Source organism: Amblyomma mixtum, chromosome 4 (genome assembly GCF_055824585.1).
Source record: "Amblyomma mixtum isolate Tamu chromosome 4, ASM5582458v1, whole genome shotgun sequence".
In the NCBI taxonomy this organism is placed as follows: domain Eukaryota; kingdom Metazoa; phylum Arthropoda; class Arachnida; order Ixodida; family Ixodidae; genus Amblyomma; species Amblyomma mixtum.
In genome coordinates, this window is record NC_143015.1 from 84,003,326 (window position 1) to 84,029,011 (window position 25,686).

The 25,686-nt window shown below is 46.2% G+C and overlaps 3 non-coding genes across 3 annotated transcripts; all 3 read right to left on the minus strand.

Moving 5' to 3' along the window:
* Window positions 1-10,224: 10,224 nt before the first annotated feature.
* TRNAY-GUA (transfer RNA tyrosine (anticodon GUA)) lies at window positions 10,225-10,316 on the minus strand. Its single transcript is given in 2 exon segments — window positions 10,225-10,260; window positions 10,280-10,316. It is a non-coding gene; the product is annotated as a tRNA-Tyr (tRNA).
* A 12,674-nt stretch (window positions 10,317-22,990) lies between these two features.
* On the minus strand, window positions 22,991-23,064 carry TRNAT-AGU (transfer RNA threonine (anticodon AGU)). The gene has a single exon. It is a non-coding gene; the product is annotated as a tRNA-Thr (tRNA).
* Window positions 23,065-25,454: 2,390 nt separating this feature from the next.
* Window positions 25,455-25,545, minus strand: TRNAY-GUA (transfer RNA tyrosine (anticodon GUA)). The gene is given in 2 exon segments: window positions 25,455-25,490; window positions 25,509-25,545. It is a non-coding gene; the product is annotated as a tRNA-Tyr (tRNA).
* Window positions 25,546-25,686: the final 141 nt, after the last annotated feature.

A 25,686-nucleotide genomic window follows, 5' to 3' on the forward strand; every position in this document is an offset into this window, starting at 1 on the left:
GCCATAACAAACTCAATATAGTTTTCACTGTACATATACACAATATTAAGGTGACATTCACAATACAACGGGACTGTGGAGGAATTTTAAATAACCATAATGACAAAAACACCTTAAACTCAATCTTTTCAATTGATGTATGTCTACATGACGCGAATATTGTTACGTGCCGGCCAGCCGAAGGATGAGGCGCGATGAGATGGTTTAGTAGCCGCTGGCCTAGCGCGAGCGCTCCGTCCCGCGCCACTGCCAGCTTTGTCTTCGTCACATTACTCGGGGCCACCGATCGGTCGTTCCGATCGTTTACAAAGAGACGCGCAAAATGGTTATGCGCTTCAGATATCGCAACAGCAGAGATGGCAAAGTGGTGTGGTGCTGGCCGCCACGATGAAAGAAATGAGTGAATGAGTCCTGGTCCACGTAGCTTCCGAGCCGCTGGTCGCCAGGAACCGACGGCCTACGCCCTTGAACGTGTCGAACGGCATGGGCAGGGGGACAGTGTATTCACTTGTCAGCGGCGTCTCCGGTTGGAAGGTCGGTAGTCGGGTCGGCCTTGGCGTCGGCTCCAGTTCGACGCGTCGGTTGGCCTGGGCGGGGGCGGGACGGGGGAGCAACAGCGAGGTCGGTTTGAGTCTGATAGAGTCTGACAGGCTGGGACACTGCCGAGCAACCCAGGTCAAGAACTCTCCGCCGACGACCACGGCTGACAGAGGACGCCGAAGCTCCAGGACCAGGAGCCGATGATTCTGCAGTATCTGACACCAAATGTTACGTAGCGGCCAGCCGAAGAATAAGGCGCGATGAACGATGGACAAGAGATTATTTAAGAGCCGCTGGCCTAGCCCGAGCGCTTCGTTGTTGTTGTTGCTGCCTCTAAAACGATGGCACCGTGCCGCGGCCCTGCCAGCATGGTCGTCTTAGCAACAATATAAGTTGTCGGCACACATGAATGTACTTTGGAAATATACAGCGTTCCGCCGTGACAGAGAGGGGTGAACAGACTCTCGGAAGGCAGAGCCATCATAATTGAACCTGCCGTAGCAGCTCGCGAGCTGAACATAAAAGTAGATTTGAAGCCTTAGGAGTTACTGTGGGTGCCTAGAAAACAATTACACTGTCCTCCGTATATCTTGAGGTGCACTTCAAAAAAACCCTTCATGAGTAAGTGGACCTTTTAGAGCAGGTGCTAGCGCCCTACCTGCTAGTTGGAGACTGTAATGCCCACAGTTGTTTTGGGGACAGAGAAACCGGTACTACAATTTTAATAATACTGAAATTTATTCTGAGCCGTAAGTTTCCTTGTTAAACTCTGGTAAGTCTACTTAACGCTCCCCAACCTCAGGAAAAATGAGCTGTCAAGATTTGTATTTTAATTCACCATCTGTTTTTAGCGATTCAGAGTGAGATATTTTAGACAACCCATACAAAAGTCACCACATGCCAGTTTTTACCCGCTTATAATCATGGACTACAGAAATTAGAGTTAGGATAGCTCACCAGACTTCTTCGACGGGTGCAGAACTCACCGCTCTTCCTGTCACCATTGAACACATCAATCAGCAGCGCCCTCAGCTGTGGTCTATTTTCACCAATTCCAAAGCTGCTCTCCAAGGCTTACAAGCTGCTCTTCGCCGTGGAGCCCATGAACAACTGGTCACGGATATTCGACAACTACATCACTCTGTCATCCATGCAAGACATGACATTATCTGCAAATGGCTACCGGTTCACACCGGCATAGCAGGCAATCACCACGTGGATGAGGTCGCGCGAACTGCTCACCACGACGGCGATTTTCTGTCGATCCCCCTTTCGGGATCAGACGCAGCGGGAAGACTTCGCGCACTTGCGCGGGACATCATGCTTGCCGCGGGGAATTCCGGCCAATTTTCCAATACACGTTTAAAATCCTTGGACCTATATCTGAAGCTCCGCCTTCCATCCGGCCTGCCACAACGTGAAAAAACTTCGCTGTGTCGCCTGTGGCTTTTGTGTAGCTTTTACCAATCATTACTCTTTCTTAATCGGTATGGCTGATAGCCCTGCATGTGCCATCTGCGCGTATGACGAGACTATATTCCACATTCTTTGTGACTGCCCTGCCTATAGCGCCGCAAGGCAGTCTCTCAGCCGTGCGCTGGAGCGTCTAGATCCACGCCCACTGAAGGAAATGAAGATTCTCGGCCACTGACCGCGGCGACCCTCGGCGGTGAAGGCCTCCAAGGCACTGATCCGCTTCATGCGAACTTCTGGCCTGCATGACAGGCTGCGACTTTAACGAACGCTGACTTTCCATGTAACTTCAATTTTCTGTTACTCTCCTTTCGCTTTCATTTTTTTATCCCCTCACTCTCTTCCCCCCGTGTAGGATAGCAAGCCGGTTATTCTTCCGGTTAACCTCATTGCCTTATCTCTTATTCCTCCTTATTATCATCATCAGCTGCAGCAATCCCAAAGAAACCACGGCGTTAGCTGACTGCGCTTTGCTTAGAGAAAAAAACAGTATAATGATTCTTTTCTTTTCCAGAAACACTTTGAATAAATCAAACAACAAAGTATTCAAGACTTGTATCATTGATGCCGACGCTTTGTTATTCTGCAGTCCACAAAAGCGGTGCGCCAGAGCCATAAAGTGTGTTGGACGCAAGAAACTAAGCAAGCCAAGAAAGAAAAAAATGAAGCATGGGGAGTTTTTATAGGTATCCTTAACAGGAGAATCTTGCAATTTTCAGTGAGGCAAAAATAAAGCCCGACCTATACGTCGCAGAGCTGCAAAACTATCACGGCAGAGTAACACTTCGTCTATAAGGAGATCAATCGCATCAAAAAGCTCTGGGAGCAGGTTCCAACACTTAGTGGCACCTACTCCGCGTTCACACTTCCTCTCCTCACAGGCCGTGGTATACAGACAAGTATGAAACAAGCAGACCTTTTGGGTAACTATTTTTCTGCAATTTCAAGCTCATCACACTGCACAATGTTTTAAATACACAAATACAACCGAAAACAAGAGGCTGCCTACGATTCCTAGCGTCAACCATCCTTTTATTAATTTATTTGAGATCAAGAAATTCGAAATACAGCGCTAGGCATGTCACAAATCATTACGACATTCTGGTGCATCAATCTGAACCCTCTGAAGAAGTTCTTCAGAATTTTGTTATAAACATGAGTACTAGAAGAAACATTTGAGGCTTAGAAAAAAGCAGCTGTCGATCAATTCCTACAGCCCAGAAAGCCGCCAACCTCCGCTGGTGGTTTAATGATGTATTGCTTTTACAAGTTGTCTGACCAAATCTTCTTGAAGTGGTCTGAGTATTAGGTTGATGTTTATTCTCGAATACTAAAAATCAAGGTGTCCGCCACTGTGGTTTTAAAAATGCATGCCCCGCAGCTGACCATATCGTCCGCCTTAAAACACAGTCCGAAAAGCATTTATACACACACAACATCACCTAGCGATCTCTATCGATCTAGAGAAGTAACATGACAGAACCTGGAGCTTCGGGATTCTTTATGCCCTACCAGAACTTGGCGTCCGTGGCAGGAGTTTGAAATGCTCCAGCGACGTCCATCTAATCATTAATTTAAAGTTCGTTTCGGTGCTAGGCTGCCGAAAAACTTTTCTCAAGAGAATAGTCTGCATCAGGAGTGCATATTAAGTACTACGATCTTCGTAGTATACATGAATTCTTTAGGCAAAGTAATTCAACAGTACATTATGGTTTGGTTTATGGAGTTTAACGTCCTAAAGCTAGTTCAACAGAATGGAAAGCTGGGCTAGTTGTAGGTTGTTCATGTAGGAATTTGTGGGCGCAAACAGACAGAACACAGAGAAGATACCACAGGACAGGTGCCTTTTTCACAACTAGTTTAATGAGAAGGCAACAAACACTTAAATATGAAAAGATATCACAGGTAGGTACAGATAAAAACAGTTAAGATTTCATCTTATGACTAGGCAAATTGAAAATTTACGCAGATACCCTATTTCCTTTTTCGTAAGCGATACTGAAGGCTTACTCACGCAAATACCGTACGAGGCAATGTAGAAAGCTTCCATCACCTCCCCGGTTCTTCGTTCAGGGTGACGGAATGGAACCTGTGCTGCCACAAAGATAGGCCAGGCAATTATTACATTCTTGGGGTGTTCCCTCACCCCTGAGGCACTGCCATTGTCGTGCTCTTTAAGGCGAATGTTCAAACAACGCCCAGTCTGCCCTATGTACACCAGACCACAGAGAAAAGGGATCTTGTGCACCACTCCAGTTTCAGAGCGCACAAACGGAGCCCGGTGTTTGACTGTGCATGCGCGGGAAATGCGGTTAGCCTTTTCCGCCTTTTTTTGCACTCTTGAAATTAGGTAGACTATGCCCCCTTGTGCAAAAAAAAAAGGCGGACAAGGTTAACCGCATTTCCCGCGCATGCACAGTCAAACACCGGGCTCCGTTTGTGCGCTGTGAAACTGGAGTGGTGCACAAGAACCCTTTTCTCTGTGGTCTGGTGTACATAGGGCAGACTGGGCGTTGTTTGAACATTCGCATTAAAGAGCACGAGAATGGCAGTGCCTCAGGGGTGAGGGAACACCCCCAAGAATGTAATAATTGCCGGCCTATCTTTGTGGCAGCACAGGTTCCATTCCGTCACCCTGAACAAAGAACCGGGGAGGTGATGGAAACTTTCTATGTTGCCTCGTGCGGTTATTGCGTGAATAAGCCGTCAGTATCGCTTACAAAGAAGGAAATAGGTTACCTGTGTAAATTTTGAGTTTGTTTAGTCCTAACATAAAATCTTAACTGTTTTTATCAGTACCTACCTGTGATATCTTTTCTTTCATATTTAAGTGTTTGTTTCCTTCCCGTTAAACTAATTGTGAAAAAGGCGCCTGTCCTGTGTTCTGTTTGTTCGCGCCCACAAATCCCATCATGTCCTAAAGCTACTCAGGCTGTGAGGGTCGCCGTAGTGAAGTGCTCCGGAAATTTCAACCACCTGGGGTTCTTTAACGTGCACTGATATCCCACAGTACACGGGCCTCTAGAATTTCGCATCCATCGAAATTCGACCGCGTCTTTCGGGTCAGCAGCCGAGCGCCATAACCACCTAGCCACCGCGGCGGCCACAGTACATTGTGTACTACGTCTACAATGACAAGCTTCGAACTGCATGTCCATCTACTAGTCATCAACTTCGAGAGATAAATACAACTCACACTAAACAAAGTAGCACTCTGGCCAGACAGCAATGTATTTACGTTCACCTCCCCGCCCCGCAGAAAAAAAAATGTTGTTCTTTTCTCGCTCCAAAAGAGCTAACGTATTTACCACACCGTCCACTTCAATGAAGCCGTACTTCCAGGAAAACAAAAACACGTGTTACAGAAAGCTCACATTCGTACACCGCATTAACACCCTCGAAAATAAAGCGGCCCAATTCTTGAATTTACTGAAATAACTCGCACGAAAACACCCAGGGTCTGATATGTTCTGTCTTTTCAAGATCTTTCGCTGCGCAGTATGCTCCTCGTTAGATTACGGGTAGTGTTTGGGTATCGGTGTTTGGATCTTTGAGGCTTTTAAGATATGCCGGCCATCATACCTTAAATGTCTGTCTGGATGTAGTATAAAATCTAAGTTTTCGTCTTTCAACTGGCGCAGACAGAACATCTTTTGTAGCCGCCGCGGTGGCTCAGGGGTTATGGCGCTCGGAGCTGACCCAAAAGACGCGGGTTGGATCCCGGCCACGGTGGTCGAATTTCCTGGAGGCGAAATGCCAAAGACCTGTGTAGTCTGCGATGTCAGCGCACGTTAAAGAACCCAAGGTGGCAGAAATTTCCGGAGCCCTTCACTACGGTGTCCCTCATAGCCTTATTTGCTTTGGGAATAATACTGTAAAACCAAACCAGAACATCCTTCGTAGATTGCCTATAAGTATAAAAAATCAAGCGCCGATCACAGACAGGTGAGCAATGCTTACGTGCATATAGGTTCTGAAAAGAAAGTTCCTACCAAACATCTGCGTTTCCCTATAGTTACTAAAGGTACCTACCCCCTTTGCCAAAAGTAACCGAGCAGTTTTTGCTCCTCAACCGTACAACTGAGCCTTCACGGCACCCCTGAAGACTGAAAGCTGTCAAAACGTGAGGGCAAGGGTTCACCTTACGTTAGCCGTGTTCAGAGCTTAACGGCTGCTGTAAGTGCCTCGCTACGCGGCTAAGAAAGGAACCAGCCCTGCCCGGCTACTTTTGGCAAAGACTGTAGATGCTAAATACTGTTTACCAACAAACAGCAACCAGTCGAGTCACTTCTCCTCCGCTTTGATGAAAAGTACCGTGAAATAAACATACTGAACCCAGTTTCCGATATTGCCCGGGGACTCGAGCCACTTCCACCTTGATAACCTTCCCCTGCTGTATGCGATGTTACTTTGGCGGAAAAGCTAACCCCAAAGAATTGTTTGCAGAACAAATTTGTTGCAGTAGGTGAAAAATACCAGAAGCACAAAGACTGTTACACGGGTGGTTCTAAAACAGCACTCTACGTTGGAAGTGCGTTAGCACAAGGGAAATGGGCCCGCCGCGGTGGCTTAGTGGTTACGGCCCTCGGCTGCTGGCCCAAAGACGCGGGTTCGAACCCGGCCGCGGCGGCTGAATTTCGATGAAGGCGAAATTCTAGAGGCCCGAGTGCTGTGCGATGTCCCCGCACGTTAAAGAACCCCGGGTGATCGAAATTTCCGGAGTCCTTCACTACGGCGTCCCTCATGGCCTCAGTCGCTTTGGGACGTTAAGCCCCAATAACCAACCAACTAACAAGGGAAATGGGCGAAAGTAGGCTGGTTGCCTCAGTACGCTTCAGTTTGCATGCCAGAATGTTACGTCTTTGCTGTGGCTGCAGAAAAAATAAGGAATGAAACATGAAAAAAAATCTTATCTACACTGTCTCTCTCAGCGCAAATACGGAACAACCCTCAGGAAGTTTAGTTCAACCCACAATAAGAGAAATAATGCATGATGTAATATTATCTCATAGACAATGACGTACAAGAAGGTTTTGCTGGGTCCCTAGCCACGTTGAAATCAAGGGAAGGTTAGCCCCGGCGCATGTGCCGGAGATTTTCTTAATTGTAAAATAAATCAAGCGAACAATACATATTTTATGACATTTGTATACAATAAACAGTGCAAAATGGCAGGCTTAATAGGAAAAAGAACTAAAGAGCAAATATCACTAGGCGAAGCTAATAGAACGGAATGAAAGTCATCTAGCCACCAAGAACGCTTCAATGAAGTGATTTTATGCGGCTTTCACTTCACGCATAGACATCTCACGTATAACTTTCTTCTCATGAAACAAAATAAACCGAAGTGTGAAGGATATGGAGATAAACTTAAGAAAAACCACAACTTACTGCCCTACAGAAAAGTTGAGAAACTAAGAAAAAAGTATTTTACGTGTTTCACAATGAACCCCTTTCATACATATTTAGCAAGGAGAGGGCGGGGTTGTAAATATACTTCTGATGCATAAATGATTACTTTTTATGCCACAAAAGGTGCCGGCAAGGGAAAATTGTTTCTATAAAAGTCGCTGAATGAGCATTCATTCGAAGTAAAGATGACTGTTTTGCTATTCGTTTGTCATAGTTATGCTCCGCATACTTCTGGTGCCTATTACTGCTCCAAAAATTTCAACAGCAACTGTTTAATCCTGTTCGCGGCAGCCGCATTTGGTGTAGGCAATGGCACAACAGTGGAGGCGAGAACTGCCTTTTGCTGTGCGCTGTAATAATTCGCGTGCGGCGCCATGACTCCGAGAGCCAGTGAGAAGCTTCGTTTTATGATTTTATGGGGATTAATGTCTCAAACCGACTCAGGCTCTGAGAGACGCTGTAGGAAAGGGCTCCGGACAATTTCGACCACCTACGGTTCTGTAATATGCATCGACATCGCGCAGTACTACACAAGCCTCTAGCATTTCCCCTCCATCGAAATGCAACCGGCCCGGCCGAGATTGAACACGCGTCTTTGGGGCCAGGAGCTGAGAACTCTAACCACTGAGCCACCGCGACGACTCTAATCAAAAGCGTGGAAGAGTTCTCGTATCCTACAAGTCGTCACTTCGTCTGATTGCAGAATCGTAGGAAACACCTACGAAAAAACAGTGATTGCAAAACTTCAGAAAAATTAAAAAAAAAGCATCCGGAGAGACGGATTCGAACTAGAGACCTGTGGATGTCCGCGTGGCAAGAAACCATACAGTGCATCCCTCTCCGAACTAAGAAATCAAAGAAACTTGCCATAGCGCTCTGCTTGTTTCGCTGGACTCTAGTGATTTGCTATTTGACACGGCGCTTTGCGCTTTGAGTATTGTATAACTGAGCTGCAATTTCTACACATCGAGCTGAGCCGATAAATACGTGCTTGAGTAAAACTTTTCTTTATTGCCTTAATTGTGTCATTCACTCACCCAAATGCTTGTCTTTTGTATATAGGAAACACTTTGCGAGCTTATCGTAAGAAACCAACATCAGCGTGTAGGCGCATAGCTCCCGACGAACTGAAAGATTTCGGTGATTGGCTGAGCCAAGCGAAATGATGATAAAAACTGTACGCCGGGCAATAATGGTAGTTATTGATTTATTTTATTTGTATGATAATGCCGACCGTAAAGACCCAAGCACAAGTGGAATACCGTGCATTAGACCAGCATTAAACAAGGCCATGTCTGGCGTGTTTCTTTGATAGTTTTGCAAGCTAGCCGGAAAATAAGCTTCGGCAACAGATTTGATATTTATGCTTCCTTCCAATCTCCCTTCCCACATCCCATCTTTCTCCCCTACTGCAATTTCTTCCTCAGGGAGAAGGACCTATAAAACTCGCGCCAGTAATGAACATTTTGCCCAGACGCAGACAAGCACTCTTGTCGAAACTTTGACAAAGCGTTCCACATGAGACTTCCCCCACCCTTGCTCGCTTTGTGCTGAGCATTTAAGGTAATATTTAAAAAAGGTAATTAATTAATGTCAACTAATTAATAAAGAAGGCGGAACGAAAAATACACTTGACAGTGCTTCACTTATCTCCTGGCAATATTCACTTGATTTCACTTCGGACGAATGCTTTCATTTTTTTAAATTTTGATCTCCTTTAGCTCGGAAACCCCGTATATTTTTCAGTCGGCGCTGATTTCGCGTTCCCTAATGCTCTTTCTGATGAACCTACTGCTTCCCGCTCAGAATGAGCGAAACCCATTTAACAATTTTAAAATCTTGGGTATGCTAAAAGTGTCTACAAGTCATGCTTATACGAGTCGCATCGTTCTAAACGAAACACAAAACTTTTCAGGAAATGCATCCTCCGAATACCTTGCGTCAATATTAGGTGCTTGTTTTTTGAAATTTGTATGTGCGATTAATATCCTATGTTCGGTCGAATAGTGTTTAATCCATATAGGCATAGCGTCCTAGGTGTAAAATGGCGCTTTCTTGCACATCAACACTAAAAGTTTATTTTGTTTTTAAAAGCTCGCGCCCGTTGGCGTAGTATGGAGATATTTTCAACTTTCCATGTGCAAGAGTTGTGTGTGTGTGCGTTCAGAAAGATTCTCCACTGTTCTTTGGCCTACTATATTGCGATTTTGATTGAATTTAATTTGATTTACTGACATCGGACAGTACACGGGCCTACAGAATTTCGCCTCCATCGAAATTCAACCGCGGAGGCTGGGATCGAACCTTCGTCTTTCGAGTCAGCAGTCAAGCGCCATAGCCACTGAGCCACCGCTGCGGCTTATTTTGATTTTCGAAGAAAGAGGAAATAATTTTTTAGCATTATCGGAGGAAAACCTGTGCGCGTGAAGAGAAATGTGATTTTAAAGTCGATGTCAAATGTTTAAAGCTTTACCACACGTAACAGGTGGCAAATTGTGCGTAGTGTCCTACATTGTAGGACGGCTCAGAATTCGTTGTTGAGGAAAATATTTGCACCAATTAAAGGATGATTTTGAGTTCTGATTTGAAATACACATTTTATATAAAAAGATTTGAGTCTCCTCAAGTTTCTGAGGTTTCGGCATGTAAGGGACAAGCCTTTCCAAGCACACTTTTTAGAACCAGACTTCAGAGAATGCGAACTTTATGAATGAAAGTGGCCTAGTTTGGATTTTCATTTTACATCCAGGATGAAAGTTGATAGGTCTGTGACACAGCTCAAATAAAAAATAATCAACTTCCGTCGAGCCGGATTCGAACCAGCGACCTATGGACGTCCGCAGGGAGTGAGCATCTACAGTCCACAGCTCTACCAACTGAGCTATCGACGGAACGGACGACATGGTTTTGCAGCCTTGCCTAGGAGGTGGAGATTCACCTGTGTGTCCTAGATACGCAGCCTTGATTTTTCAGGGTAATGTATACAGCGAGCTTCTCGCCTCTTACCCGCGTCGCTAATGCATTGCCTGAGCTGAAAGGTTTCTTTCTAAACTTCGCCCGTACGTATTGAGTAAAACAATCTCGTTTTTGTATACCCATAACATATTGTTCTTAGTCGAAATCAAGAGCAAGAAATGGGCTCGGGCAGGGCATGTAATGCGAAGGCAAGATAACCGCTGGTCCTTAAGGGTAACGGAGTGGATTCCATGAGAAGGCAAACAAAGTAGGGGACAGCAAAAAGTTAGGTGGGCGGATGAGATGACGAAGTTTGCGGGGATACAGTGGCCGCAACTAGCAAAGGACAGCGTTAATTGGAGAGACATGGGAGAGGCCTTTGCCCTGCAGTGGGCGTAGTCAGGCTGATGATGATGATGATGACATGGGTTAACAAAAATGGCTACGGAGGTCCTTTACTGGGGGGTGCCGACAATGCTGTTCTTCTAAAGCATTAATTTTGGGAAAGGGTTTTCTCTTGAGTTAACTCTTCCGCGGTCGTCTTAGCACCCGCCGATATATTGAGAGGTTTATTATTATTTTGACAGAACGTTGACTTGGTGAACATAAGCTCTAAGCGACGAGGGCGCATGTACCAAGTGAAAATAAACAGACGAGGACTTCGTAGTCATTACCATATCAGTGGCATGGCGAGTATTGTCCAGAAATCTGCGGGGATGAAGTGGGCGCATATTAAAACGCTCATGCGTATTGAGGTGGATTTCAAGAAAAGGCAACCGTATCAGGAGGTGGCAGAAAGTTAGGTGGGCGGATGAGGTTAAGAAGTTTGCGGGGATTCGGTGGCCGCAACTGGCACAGGACAGGGTTAATGGAGAGACATGGGAGAGGCCTTTGCCCTGCAGTGGGCGCAGTCAGGCAGAAGATGAGGAAGCACTCAAACTTATGACACTAAAGCGTTCATTTCTTCTTTTCGAAAGAACGAAAAGAGCCGGAGGGGCCCACGGAAAGCAGACGGATGGACTTGACACTGGAAGGACGATTTGAAGTATACCGCATGCGCTATAACGATGAAATTCTAACAATAGAAGTAATTTGCTAATAAAAAATTATGATCTCGCATCACTTATGCAACTGTTCACAGAAAATGGCTCCGAGCAGTAAAATCTAGTGAGTCTGAAGCGCATTTTTCAGCCGTCTAATTTTGTTCTTTATACGCAAATGATAGGAATGAGGCAGCTTTTTTATGTATCAAGCCTTGCAGGATTTATAGTATGTCAAATGCGACAATGCAATATTAGTGTTATGAGAATCCCATTTTTTTAGTTAATAAATATTTTGCGTACATATCCAACATGTTGCGCTGTGAATGTTTTGTGTATATATCCGTCAAGTTGCGCACACAAGACATCCGAAGCTTCCAGACACCTCTCGATGGTTTACCCTCTACTCTTTAAATGACCGCCACATAATGTAATTTTTTATGGCTCATTTCTAGCGGATAATATTATCTTAGTGAAATTATTTAGTTGGTCACAATGTACAAAAGCAAAAATCTCAGGAGTTCTCACCTTCCTTGAAGCAAGTGATAATAGACCCACTGTATGGTGTCGCGTTCGCGCAAGCAGCGAAAAACCGGTTAAAAGGCAGGGCATGAACTCAGCAACAGTCGATGTCTTGTAGCCTCGTAAACCAGATTTGTTCCCTGCCTTTTCCAGATATCTCTGTGCGCACACATAATAGTACCGTTAAGCGCTCTTTCAGTTCCTTCGTGATCAAAATTACATGTTTTGAAAACTGTTATGCAAATGCGGTTGCAAAGGCTGCTCCCCGGAATCATAGTGTCATCGTGTGAAAACATGTGTGGTGCTGTAAACGAATATTTGCGTGAGGTTGTCCTTTCCTTCAGGTTGTTGGAAGTGCGTTTTTCACTAGAATACCTGTATAACGTTCCCAAAAAGAAGCTGTATAAGGATCTGGTTGATATTATGCTGCCGCCACCTTTATATCGTGCACCTTACCGTGGAGGCCCAGGGCAGGATATTTTAAAACGGCTGAAAAAGATGCCGGTCCGGCCGCCAGTGAAAACATCCTTTTCAAATTGCACTCTAATACACCACCCGTTAAAACCTGGCTCCATGAAAAGGAATCTTTGTCCCATGGACAACAAATTGACTGTTATGTAAGCAGCCGGAGACAATTGAACATGTTTTCCTAGACTGCTGGGACGCCATATTTTTCTGGGATGTCCTGCAGAGAACCATCAAGAAAGAACTACCACTGTACCCTTATGGTATCAGATTTCTACCAGTTGATCGCAAAGAGGTACCCTATGACTTATTAATGCTTCTTGGCCTCCACAACTTGTGGAAAACGCGAATGCAAGTAAGGCATGCGGATATAAACACTCGTAGTACACGTGAGAACTTTGTTGAAAGTGCTGTTTATCTGCGGGAATGTTACCAGGCGCAGCGTGACCCACCCCAGTGGGTAACACTACTAGATGATCTAGTGAAACTTAAGAAATTTTAACTTCACCCGTATCAGCTCAAGTGTAGCTGAAGTGTTCTTATTGTTTTCATGTCAATCTCGAAAATAAAGGAAAAAAAGGGTGTAGTTGAGATGGTAGAGCGCTCGCTTAGCATGCGAGAGGTACTGGGATCGATACCCAGCACCTCCATTCTTTTTTCTCCTTCCATTTTTAAAAAAGAATATTTTGGTATCGCCTTATTTCATGTCCATTCACATTGTTTCAGGGTGGCTAGCGTCAATAAATTTGATCAAAAGCTCACCATGCTTTTCAGTTATTACCGTTTCTTCATTAGTAAATACTTGGAATTGATCTTTTAAGAACAACATGAACTGGTGGGCGAGTTGGTCTGACATATCTTAGTGAAGCAGCGCAACGGCACAAGGCCAAGGGAAGAAGAGGACAGCATATATATGCTCTTTTGCACCTTAGAAAAAACAAAGAAACAGAGAGCAGCAGAAAGTATCAATCCCAGTCATTATGCGCATGCAGCTGTATCGCATGTACATCGATCATTTGAAATCAGGAAGTTGTGCTCTTTCACCGAGATGACAACGGAAGGAGTGCTGATACAATTCGCACCCAGCTTCATGATCTCAGATGCCTCAATAATCTCTCGTGTAAGCTTATCCTTGTGTTTGGTAACAACTTGGCTGTTTTTGAATTCTGGGTAACATGAACAGTCACGACAGTGAATACCTATGTGGCGGGCTGCGTTCTTGACATTGTTTGCGTGCTCTTTAAGTCTTTCATTTAGACACCGGCCAGTTTGGCCGATGTATGACCCACCACACTTCAACGCGACTGAGTACACCACGTTGTCTTGGCATGGCACGTACTTCATCCTGTGTTTTTTCTTGCAATTATGACCAGATTCCGATCTTTTATCCGGGCGATTAACTCTCGCACACTAGCCACTCAGTCTGACAGGAGCCGAAAAAACAGCATCTACTCCAGCCTTTTTGCCTATTCTCTTCAAATTGTGGGACACAACATGAACATAAGGTATTACTGCCAGATTTTTTTTTTGTTTGGAATGGGGGACAGCTTTGCCCTCCTTCAGCTTTTTCAATATCCCTTCTGCTACTGATGCCAGGATATGAAGGGGGTATTTTGCGTTTGTTAGCCTATCAACCTGATTGGAGAAACTAACTTCAAACTTGTGTGGGCAGGATTTTGCATGCGCATAATGACTGGGATTGATACTTTCTGCTGCTCTCTGTTTCTTTGTTTTTTCTAAGGTGCAAAAGAGTATGTATATGCTGTTAGCATCCGGAATAAACATTTGTTGTCAGTTCAGCGCTGTGTTTGTCCTCTTCTTCCCTTGGCCTTGTGCCGTTGCGCTGCTTCACTAAGATAGATCTTTTAAGAGCTTTGTTTCACGGTGGTCGATATCACTGCCGTTGTCTTTATTGGGTGGTCAGGCTTTGGGTCCATAACGATGCGAAGGTACACGCGGGCTACGGGAGGCGGCATAGTGGAAGGCTCCGGACTAATTTATACCGCCTGAGATTCCGTAACGTGAACTGACATCACACAAGGCAGGGGTGTTGTTGCCTTTCGCCTCCATCGAAAAAGAGCCTGCGCAACCGCATTCGATCGTAGGTCTTTAGGCTTATCAGCTGAACGCCATACCAACTAAATCCCCGCGTCGTGAGTGATTTTTAATGTGGCGACGGCGCTACGCACGACGTTTGGAGGAAAAGCCGCAAGCGAAAACACATTAATTCACGATTGGTCGGGATGGTTGTCAAGTCACACGTTGAGCTGTGGAATGATAATGACTAAAATTGGAGTTAGATTGTGACTATAAATTCGTAGCATGACTGATATGTCATTATGACACGTAATGTTGTAAGTAAATTAATTGCACTGAAAATTAAAGTGGGGCAGTTAGTTGACAATCGATCCCATGATACTTGAGTGGCGAGTACGCGACCTGTAGACCACTGTGGACCTTTGCTTCGACTTGGTTAAACAAAGATCTGGCTACAAGCTGGTGGACATTACTTCAAGCCTACCCTCAGCAGCGCCGTAAGCAAGCTGGCTTGCAGTAAAGAGTTCCCCGTCTCGTGCCATGCTTGCGAGCGTTTATGCTGAACCTCAGTTGCCTGAACGTTCAGTTATTCCGAAAGATAAAATAGGGCTCCAGTGCAGTATCATACTTAAAAACAAGACATAAATGCGATGTCTGTGGATCAGGCAAAGCATCGCAAGCTAACTTCTCCCCAGAAAAAGGCAGCGCTCATTCCTCTAGCGGGCGCGAGATGGCGCTTGCGGTATCATCTCTGAGGAATGTTGCTTTTAGAGCGAAAGCCCTACTCTTCGCACTAAAACTCCCAAGGTCAAGTTTAGTGCGCATTTGAACTTGAGCCGGCGGAGCAGAGGTGCAGCAAGTGACGTCATACCACGTGACTCGCTGTGGAGAGGCGCCGCAGCTGCGCTCGCTTGGAGTCTCACCGCTTCTGTAGGGAAGCGCACCTGAAGTTTGCTCCCACTGCACTAGCGCCACTTCTCCCCTGCCGGTCATTTTGGCGTTTCCGTCCGGGCACGTCGCGGGCGGAGCGCATTGAGCCAGCAGCGTGTCGACTGGTACGCGCGTGCTGCTCGCGCAGCTGGCACTCTCTCTTTCATTGTGAGCACGTGCCGTCCTGCTCGCGGGCGCACAAAAGTGTTGTTGCCGCTCGCTGTGAATTCCGCGACGTTCTAAGAGTGGAGAAACTTGTCGTGTCTGGGGCTGTCACAATAGTTCTCTGAACATCGACGGCCAAGGACTGCCCGTGGAATTCTACAGATTTCCTGGAGATGTCCTACATTCTTGGGGAAAAAAAATTAATATTGGAAAATTGTAACGTACAGTAACGGAAATATTGAAGGTAATGGTCCACCCTTTCTATATGCAGCAAAATCTTAAATATTTTTCATCGCTCGTATCGAGCAGTTGACGATAGGAAAAACGTTAATACGAAAAAAAAATGCTAGCCTATCGATGGGAGATTCCTATAGTGAAATCTTCCAGTATATGAAAAAAAAATGCGTTCATACACTTTTTCCTATTAAAAAATGTTTTTGTCCGGAATTGTTGGGTATGAAATGGATGAGAACGAGAAACGGCAGGCCTCGATAACTGCTATGGGCAGGGTGAAGTAAGCTTTTTCCTGTTGCTAAGCATGTTTGGCATGTTGCACGCGTAATAATGTTTCTGAGCAGTTTTTGCTGTAATTCACTAAGCATGCAGTGTTTAGTAAAGCTCGCGCTAACGAAACTCATTTCTTTTGTCATTTTTTGATTTTGGAGACTGACAACAGCTAGCGGCATTATGTAGACGCGTGTGAGGCAAGGTCGGTGATCGCCTCAATGTTCCGACTTGTGACGCCTGGCTCAATTTTCGAAGTTGCTTTACATGTAAAAAATTTCTAAAAACAAAAATAATCGAAATGTTTGCTTGCACATGAATGAGCATTTGCATATGAGCGATGGCTCTGCAAATAAATTGTTTTGGGGATGCGCGTGCGCTGTAATCGGCATTAAAATAAATATACAAACCGCTTATCTCCGTTGTAGCGATTGACCAAACTAGAGCATTTTTTCTCTTTGCCGTATATAGCAAGAAGCTGGTAGGCGCATTTCGTGAGTGTTTTCGTTTTTCTCCTCAGCCTCGCGTGTCGCCTTAAGGCCACTTTATTTTAATTTAAAATAAAAATTATTTTCATTATTTTTCAGCGAAACACGTAACAAAACCCTTATTATTTGGCCAACAAACCTGCATGCACCTAACTGCTCAGCCACCCAACGAAATTAAGCATCTTGCGAAGATGGCCGCGCCAGAAAAAAAATGGTATTTAGCTCGAATTCCAAGTCCTAAATGACCTCGTCATTTACTTGCGATACACATTTCGCCGTTACGGTACCGGCTTTTTCGTCAACAATCTGCTTCACATAGTGGGCCTGATCCACTAGCAGTACATTTTTCAAGTTTGCGCAGCGAAAAAAAAAATTCACTGTCCACTATTTATTTTAACCTACATCTCTGAGCGTACTGCCGCGACAGAAAGAAATGCGAACAGCGCAGTGCCTAGGCGCTCCGCTGTTGGAATTTATTTTCGTCACGCTTATACTTGGCTCGCAAAACAAATACGCTGGAGACATCCGTGATACAATAATGTACCACTCTAGCGTCTTTTTGTTACTCCCGAGATAAAAACACATTGAAGATAAATTCCGACTGCGCAGCGCGTGGGCGCCGTGCTGTCCGCATTTTTTTCTAGCGCCCCTGTACATTTTGCTAATCCTCTGAAGCCACCTCCGGTCCATGGGTGATTATAGGTGACTTCAATGCTCACCACACCATGTGGGGAGGCGTTAGGATGAACCTTAGTGGAAGGAAACTCGTCTCCTTCGCCTCTGACCACGGCCTCCAGTGCCTAAATGACGGAACCCCGACGTATATTCGAGGGGTGACCTATAGCAGCTGCCTAGATTTGACTTTCGTTTCGCGATGCCTAACCAACAACGTCCAATGGTTTTTGGATGTAGAAACCCATGGCAGTGACCACATCCCAACCTACCTGATTTTTACCGGCCATTGCACGTCCCGTTCTGCCACACGTATGCAGCGCATTGATTGGACAGTTTTTAAAGCGCGTATGGAGGATGCATGCATGGAAGGATTCTCGACAGGTCTTGAACAAAAAATTAAGGAGGTCATGGAGAGCGCAACGTGTTGCTACAACCCCGTCGCAAAGTACACCGACTTTGATATTGAATTACAACAACTGCGGGCACTACGGCGCAGGGCAGAGCGCAGATACCTACGCACAAAGTCGCGCTTAGACCTCAGAGATGCAAGACGCCTGCAGAAGAAAATCCAGCGCAGAATTCAAGCCCTGCAGACACAACGTTGGAGAACATTTTGCAAGAGACTTGACCCACGAAAGCCTTTGTCACGCGTTTGGAATGTGATCCGTGGCCTTCGTACGTCCCCTCAACAGCGCCACCCGTTTAAATCCCTCGCGCTCCACCAAAGACGCAGCGAGGTCGCGGTAGCCGAAGAATTTTGCGCAAGGATAATAGGCCAACCGAACCCATCCACAACGCTGCACTGCAGTGATGTTCCACCCTCGCGGGATTCACGAATGGATAACTTGTTCTCCATGGAGGAACTTGACGCTGCGCTGGCTTGTTGCAGAAGGTCGTCATCGCCGGGGCCCGATGGTGTGACATACTCCGCGCTCGCCAACCTTGGCCAAGAGGCTCGACGGGTTCTTCTGGATACATACAACAAGTCATGGTGCGAGGGCTTAGTTCCTAATGCATGGAAGACCAGTCGTCTCGTACCACTCCTTAAACCGGGAAAATCACCACTCGACATTTCAGCATACCGACCAATTGCACTCTCCAGCAGTGTCGGGAAAGTCATGGAAAGAATGCTGTTAACACGCGTGGAATGGTACCTGGAGCGATACCAAATTTACCCTGCATTTATGTCTGGCTTTAGACGTGGCCGCTCTTCCATTGACAATGTGGTTGACCTTGTATCGTCCGTCCAGCACCAAAAAAACTTGAAAAGATTGACTGCGGCACTATTCTTGGACATCAAGGGCGCCTACGACAACGTAACGCATCAGGCCATTTTGGACGCATTAGAAGCTGCTCAGATTGGAGGCCGCATGTTCAGCTGGATACGCAGCTATTTGTCAGGGAGGTCGTGTTTTGTCCAGACTGAAGACGGACCAACCTCTTCGCATCTAAATTCGCGCGGAGTCCAGCAGGGTGGAGTGCTGAGCCCAACTCTTTTCAACATAGCTCTCGTCGGCCTGGTTGACTCATTGCCACAATCAGTCCAGATCTCAATGTACGCCGATGATATCTGTATTTGGGCATCAAGCGTGACCCGTCCCCAAGTTCGTGCGAGACTACAAAAGGCGGCAACGATACTGACGTTATACCTTCGTCAGCAGGGCCTAAATATTTCAACCGAGAAGTGTTCCCTCGTGGCGTTCACGCGAAAAAAATGACAAGTTACCCCATATATATTAATGGCAACGCCATTCCCTATGAGAAAAACCATCCCTTCCTTGGCGTTGTTATCGATAGGAACCTCTCGTGGAGTCCCCATCTTTACGACATGCGAAAGAAACTGACAGCGATTGTTCATATTCTCTCCTTCCTCGGGGGAAAGTCCTGGGGTGCATCTGTACGCTCGATGCTTCAACTGTACCGTTCGCTGTTCCTGGGATACATGCGGTATAGCTTTCCCATTTTAAACAATATCAGAAAGACAAACCTTCAGACACTTCAAAGTGTTCAAGCGCAAGCTCTACGAATCTGCCTTGGGCTACCTAAATGTGCCTCAACGGCAGCCACTATTCTTGTCGCTGGGGAGCATCCTGTTACTTCATACATTGCTGTTGAAACCATGAGAACACACATTCGGCACCTCACGCGAGTTCCGAGTCATCATCTTGCAGCTCTTCCCGTACTCAGACCACATACTGCATTTGCAAATGTAATTCAAGCTCACCGTGCCTATCTTCCTTCGCAGTTCGCCCACCCATCAAGATCATGCTCACCCGTATGGAGTCTCCATGAACCCCGGGTGCACCTATCTATTCCTGGAATTAATAAGAAATCTGATTTATCATTGTCTGCTCTCAAGCAACTGACACTGCATCATTTGCATTTTAACCATAAACACCGCATACATGTCTACACAGATGGCTCAGTGACTTCAACAAGCTCTGCTGGGTCTGTGGTGATACCGGCCAGGTCTATTTTAATGAAGGTGAGGACTACCTATCTCACCTCTTCAACTGGTGCAGAACTAGCTGCCCTACGGGCTGCAGTTCAGTTCATTAGTCAGGAATCTGCAGATGACTGGACAGTTTTCACCGACTCTAAAGCAGCCCTTCAAGGCCTGCAAACTGCACTACGCCGTGGGTCACACGAACAACTCGTTGCCGAAATCCGCAAGCTCTACCATGACGCCACATTGAAAGGACATAACATAATTTTCCAGTGGCTGCCGGGCCACTGCGGCATTCATGGCAATCACCAGGCTGACGAAGCTGCCCGTTCTGCCCACAATGATGGAATCCCCGTTAATATCCCCGTAACGAGAGCTGACGCAGCGTGTGGGCTTCGTTCTTTGAGGCTGGAGCTCACACTTTCAGCGTGGAACTCTGGTGAGTTGTGCAACCGTCGCCTCAGGACTTTGGACCCTGGACTGCGCCTCCGTCTTCCGTGTAATGTAGCGCGTCGTGAAGCAACACTACTGTGTCGTCTATGGCTCGGTGTTGCCTTCACGAATAAGTATGCTTTCCGGATCGCGATGGCCGACAGCCCTTCTTGTGTGAACTGCGCCTGTGATGAGACAATCACCCATATCTTGTGTGAGTGCCCTGCCTTTGTAGCCGAAAGACATAAGCTGCGATGTGCTTTGGACCGCCTGGACCCTCGCCCTTTCACAGAGGCCAAGATCCTCGGTCCGTGGCCACAACAGTCAACTGCCATCAAGGCTTACAAGGCACTCTTTCGCTTTTTGAGAGCGACTGCCTTAATTGACAGACTGTGATTATTTCCCGTTACTTCTCTCTTTCCTCTTTAATTCCCCTCATTCCCTTCCCCTGTGCAGGGTAGCCAACCGGAATCCTTTCTGGTTAACATCCCTGCCTTTCCCTCTCTCTCTCTCTCTCTCTCTGAAGCTCGTCAGCATTCAAGCACGAGGGAAAAAGCTCGCGACTGCACAAAGAGATTTGCAGGCTGGCCAACACGTGCAAAGTACGTGCAGAACTGGCTTTTTTTCAGGAGAAAGCGCGCTGCTCGCGCAGCTACTCAATGGGAGGGAGACCGGTTTGCCCGGACAAAAGTGCGGAGTCGGCCGGAGAGGGCGCTTTTCAGTGGCGTCCGCAGCGCCCCCCTGCGAAGCTGCGGTCCCCTCAAGTCTACCCTCAGCAGCGCCGTAAGCAAGCTGGCTTGCAGTAAAGAGTTCCCCGTCTCGTGCCATGCTTGCGAGCGTTTATGCTGAACCTCAGTTGCCTGAACGTTCAGTTATTCCGAAAGATCAAATAGGGCTCCAGTGCAGTATCATACTTAAAAACAAGACATAAATGCGATGTCTGTGGATCAGGCAAAGCATCGCAAGCTAACTTCTGCCCAGAAAAAGGCAGCGCTCATTCCTCTAGCGGGCGCGAGATGGCGCTTGCGGTATCATCTCTGAGGAATGTTGCTTTAGAGCGAAAGCCCTACTCTTCGCACTAAAACTCCCAAGGTCAAGTTTGGTGCGCATTTGAACTTGAGCCGGCGGAGCGGAGGTGCAGCAAGTGACGTCATACCACGTGACTCGCTGTGGAGAGGCGCCGCAGCTGCGCTCGCTTGGAGTCTCACCGCTTCTGTACCACATGAGCAGCGGGGGTAGAACAGCTGCCACGCTGGTACTCAGTGGCTCATTCTCGCCATGTATGAGGCGCGTGCCGGATCGACTCCGGTGCCAAACCATGCTTAACAGAGCTTTCGCTCGTATCACTAGGTTTAACAAGCGCGGAACGTCTACTACTTTTTTTTTTCGCCGTCGCTGCAGATGGTGGAGATTCCCTAATAATTCTGCCCCAGTTAGGCAAGTAGTTACCCAAAGTATGTAACCATGAGATGCAGGCAGAGAACCTTGTGGCGCGGACACGAGGAAGGCGAACGAAATGGGCTGTGCAACGAAACAAAACCACGGCAGACGCTTCTACTTAAAGGCGCTCCATGCTGGCGATAACTAACTACGGGTAGGGTTGACGTCACATCCCTAATTGTCATAGCTTGCATTTTCCGCTCATTTATGTTTGAAAAGGGTGTTGTTTTGGTCACTCTTAGTGCCACAGGTATCATTTCGGCCAGAAATCTTGGCGGTAATGTTTTTGTTCACCAGCCCTTTAGAAAGTTTACTAAAATATTAAATTAAGTGGCCCGTGCTCAAAGCGAGAAGCAGTGAGCACCGCGGCGCGGTGAGGACAGAGAAGGTGGGAGTTGCAGTGCGCAGGACAACAACGGGTGCATTTAGAAAACCGCGCGAGAAGGTCACAGTTTTTCTAGCTACAGTGCCGAGGGTAACGGCGTTTTCAAAATTGTCAAAACGAATATGCCTATTACTAACGTCATCACAATCAGCCTAACCGCAGACACAGCAGAATGACGGCCTCTCCCGTATTCCTCCAATTAACTCTGTCGAGTTCCAGCTGCGGCCATTTTATACCCGCAAACTTCCTTACTCAGCAGCCTACCTTGCTTTGTGCCCTCATGCTATGCTTGCCTTTTCTTGGAATCCGCTCCATTACCCTTTACGGCTACACACAACAACCATAATGCTGCCTGGCGGATGGGAATTCTCTTCAATGGGTCGCAAGATTCTGATGGCAGCCAGTTTCTACGGTCGTGTTCTGTTGCAGCCTTTCGACCTTGAATTTTTTTCCCGGTGGTGCCGGGCTCTTGGCGTAGTCCTGTTGCCTCGCCAGGAGTGTCCGGGGGTGTAGCTCAGATGATAGAGCGCTCGCTTAGCATGCGAGAGGTACGGGGATCGATACCCCGCAACTCCACGATGTATTTTTATTTTAATAACTTACACCTCAGAGCATTGCTCAGATATTTAGCGCCAATACTGGTTTAATAAACATGGCTTGTGGTGATGATTGCGAGAAAAGTTCCGGCTCGGCGGTTCTTTTGAATCCGTAGTTGGGAGGTAGGATTTTCTCGTGAATACATTAACCTTATCGCTCTCCTGCTATGACCTACCGAGATATTGACAGGTTAACTTGCTGCTTTCATAGGTGCACAGGTGAACATAAGATATAATAGATATGGGAAAAGGGAGGGCAGGTGGTTAAGAGGGCACAGTTTTTATGTAGAAATAAAGAGTCAAGTGCTTTGGAGCCCATTACCGTATCGAATTGGATGGCGAATGTATCCCGTTAGGCGGCTGGGAGGGCGTGGGCGTAGAGTACAATGCCTTTGGTTTCTAGAGCGCATTAATCGGACCTTCTGGACGGTTACTAACAACCACTACCGAATCGGCAAGGTGCAAAAAAATAGAAATAAAAAAACAGGCACCGGCGAGATTCGAACTCACGATCTCCTGTTTACTAGACAGGCGCTTTAACCAACTAAGCCACGGCGCCGACGCGCGCAATGGGGAAACATTTCCAATATCACCGACTGCCTCTCAAAGAGCATTGTTTTTTTTTCGAAAATGTACAAACAAAGCCTCGTCCTCTTTCTGCGCACAGTCTTTCCCTACGCTGCAGCTTATTGTACACACTAGATTTTTCAATGTGAAAAAAAGCATGAAGGAAACCGCATTCAGATTCCTTTGCATCCCCTGTCATATGCAGCACGAAACGCGGAAAATTGCGGAAAATTGACAGTTACTGCGGAAATATTGACAGTTCCAGGGTGCTGTGCATAAATTTCTTTCCATACATTAATTTAATCATTTTTGTTTGTTTGGGCCCATCATAGCCCAGCTCAAATAATTCTCTTTTCAATTGCACAAAGACAGAAACAGAATATAGGATATTTATGGAATAAAAAAAATATTCTAATGCCATTAGTTGAGGGGCTCGCACAAAATGTCGCCGAAATAGTACGCATATCTAGTCAGAAAATAGAGAGATAAAAAATCCAGAATATATTTTTTTTGCGTTACTGTGCTAGAAACAAGTTTTCAGAGCTACACAACTCTTCATGCTAACGTTCGTATCCGTGATAAAAAAAATCGATTGCTGTTTCGAAGCTCCTTAGGCTACTCCGCAGTGCAATCCCAAAGTGAACACCGTGCCGTCTTGCAGATAACTGCGCCCTCTACACTGCTGGTGGCTTGCAATCGTTTTTAAATTCCCGGTATATTCAGTGAGGACCTGAAAGCAGTGGATCTGCTCTACAACGGCGGAAACTAAAGTCACAGACGTGCGCCTGCCGATAGTCCGGCGCCTGAAGGAGCAGTCATCTCAGCCCTAAAAACTATGAAAGAACTTTGGTCACTGCGGTGACACGCATTGGAGCAATGCGAAAGCAAAACTTCCACATACTATATCGACGTCCATCGCTGTTCTAACGTCCATGTACTATATGGACGTCCATGGCTATTTTGACGTTTAAGTCTACTTTTGAGTGTTCTATCGCTTTTAATTAACTAGTTATACCTCATCAACGAGATTTTTCCAACGGCAACATTTTATCACGCACTATCTGTCACACTCACACTTTCACATATTTATCTTCAGAGAACGACGGAATCGAGCGGACAAAATTTGTGGACACGTCTTGCGGACACTTTCTGCTGGTGCAGAGCAGTATAAAGCTTTCGCATTGATATGACGAAAATATATTCGTGTTCTCGCGCAAAACTGTGGCTTGTGCCTACAAAGTTACGTGTTACCACGACGTGTAACCACGAAAGTTACCACTACTTGACTTTCGGTGACAGTTCCTGATTTATTACTGACAGCCAAAAAACAGCTTAGCAGATTGAAATTCGTCCGAATGCTAGGCATGATTTTGATTTTCAAAGGGTATTGAACTCCTGCAGTGTTGGCGTAAATATGTAGGCTGCTTACAGGCAAGAAAGTGCGAACTATGAGATTGCCTGCAAAACGAGATAAGCGTCAGCGGCTGCTGACGGCACGCCATCACACGTCAGCAACGGTACACGCTTATCTCGCCACCAGCAACGTCGCAAAGCCTTGTCGTGCACAGCGCACACGGCGCGAATCCCGTAGCGCTTTTCCAAGACGCGTTTGAGAGCGCTGTAATCGCGTCGCACTTGGGTGCATGGATCACGCTGTCCTGGGATAATTTTTGAAATTTCGCTGGGCTTCTTTTGAACCGAGTAAAAAAATGGCGATCTTTTTGCGTAGTTTGCCCGAATATGAATTAGGACCTCTATAGCGCTGTGTGCCAATCTTTCGCGATGTTTATCGTCCAGCTGCAAATTTAAAAAGTCAGAGTATATAATTTCATTCTCCATTGAACTAGGTGCTACTAAAAAAAAGTAAACTACATCTTGTTTTATACAACTCACAACAACATTAAAGTGATTAAGGTTCTGACGAACTTTCTTTTTATTTCTATCTGCTTTGCCCTAGAAATACATATTGATGCCAGCGTTTATGACACATCTCCTAATTCTCCGTCTGATCCACCTTTTCCTTGCCAGCTAGGAATAATGGACAACCATTTAATTTTTAGAATCTTGGGAGAGCGAGAAGTGTCTACAAGACATGATTTATACAGTCGCATCGTTCGAAATGAACCAAAAGAAGTTCAGGAAATGTGCCCTTCGGACACCTGAGGTAAACCACACAGGTTTCTCTTCCTGAATTTTCATGTGCGATCAATACCGTTTGCTCGATCCCACAGCGCGTAAGTGTTTCGAGCTGAACCGTTTAAAAGGAGTCAAAGGCCAACATTCCGAGTGAGCTCGAAAAGTATCTTAGTTTGGCATGCAGGGTTATTCGCACCATGAAAGTGTAGAGATCGCTACGTCCCCGCGCAAAAAAAAAAAAAAAACTCCGTCGAGCCGGATTCGAACCAGCGACCTATGGATGTCCGTACGGAGAGTCCTCTACAGTCCACCGCTCTACCAACTGAGCTATCGACGGAACGAACGAAGGCGTTTTGTCGCCTTGGCTGGGCGGTGGCGATTCGCATGTATGACCTATATAGGCAGCCTTCAGTTACCTGGCGTGCTACTCCTATTTTCCCGCATGTCTTATCTAATGCCTAATCAAAAATTTTTTTTG